Source organism: Seriola lalandi, unplaced genomic scaffold, assembly GCF_002814215.2.
Source record: "Seriola lalandi dorsalis isolate HSWRI2012SDOR001 ecotype SW California unplaced genomic scaffold, Sedor1 jcf7180002054564, whole genome shotgun sequence".
In the NCBI taxonomy this organism is placed as follows: domain Eukaryota; kingdom Metazoa; phylum Chordata; class Actinopteri; order Carangiformes; family Carangidae; genus Seriola; species Seriola lalandi.
Genome location: NW_019525117.1, coordinates 542,747 through 543,650, shown reverse-complemented (window position 1 = coordinate 543,650; position 904 = coordinate 542,747). Strand labels below are relative to the sequence as shown.

Genomic DNA, 904 nt, shown 5'->3' with positions numbered 1-904 from the left:
TAACCAACTAACTTACAAACCAGCTCACAGACTAACTAACTATAGTTTGTCAGACTAACCGTTAGACTGACTAACTGGTTCACCTCATGGAGCTAACCCTGACTAAATAACTAGATGACTATGACTAACTAACAAAACTGGACCCTCTGCAGGCTGACAGTGGTGGGTTAACAGACTGACTAGTAGCTGACCTGCAGAGTGGTAGGTAAACAGATTAACTAGTAGCTGACCTGCAGAAGTGGTAGGTTAACAGATTAACTAGTAGCTGACCTGCAGGGTGGGACCCTCTGCAGGCTGACAGGTTAGGTTAACAGATTAACTAGTAGCTGACCCGCAGGGTGGTAGGTTAACAGATTAACTAGTAGCTGACCCGCAGAGTGGTAGGTTAACAGATTAACTAGTAGCTGACCTGCAGGGCGGGACCCTCTGCAGGCTGACAGTGGTAGGTTAACAGATTAACTAGTAGCTGACCTGCAGGGCGGGACCCTCTGCAGGCTGACCGGGTCACACTTGGGCACCAGCAGCGTGCAGGCGTAGAACATGAGGTACTGGTAGCAGCCGGTCTGGACCAGGGCGGGGAACAGCGAGGACTCCCAGGACACGGAGCTCTCCCTCTGGGACAGGTGACCCAGGTAGTTGGGGTAGCTGGTCAGGTTGTAGGGCAGGTTCATGCACAGCTCCAGACTGATGGGCTCACAGCGAGCTGGGACACAGGGAGGACAGTCAGGACCAGAACCCACCAGCAGGGGGAGACAGAGTCCAACTACAGTGTTTGTGTACGTGGTGAAGACTTACTGCAGTTGTTGTTGTTGTTGTTGTTGCGGGGGTCACAGGCGGCGTTGCCCCCTGCACACACTGACGGACAGGAAGTGGAGATACAGCTGGGCTGACCGGGAACACACAC

At 53.2% G+C, this 904-nt stretch overlaps 1 protein-coding gene across 1 annotated transcript in view; it reads right to left on the bottom strand.

Moving 5' to 3' along the window:
- Nucleotides 1-904, bottom strand: part of corin (corin, serine peptidase) — a 22,058-nt gene that overhangs the window by 6,629 nt on the left and 14,525 nt on the right. The gene's annotated exons all lie outside the window — the stretch shown is intronic.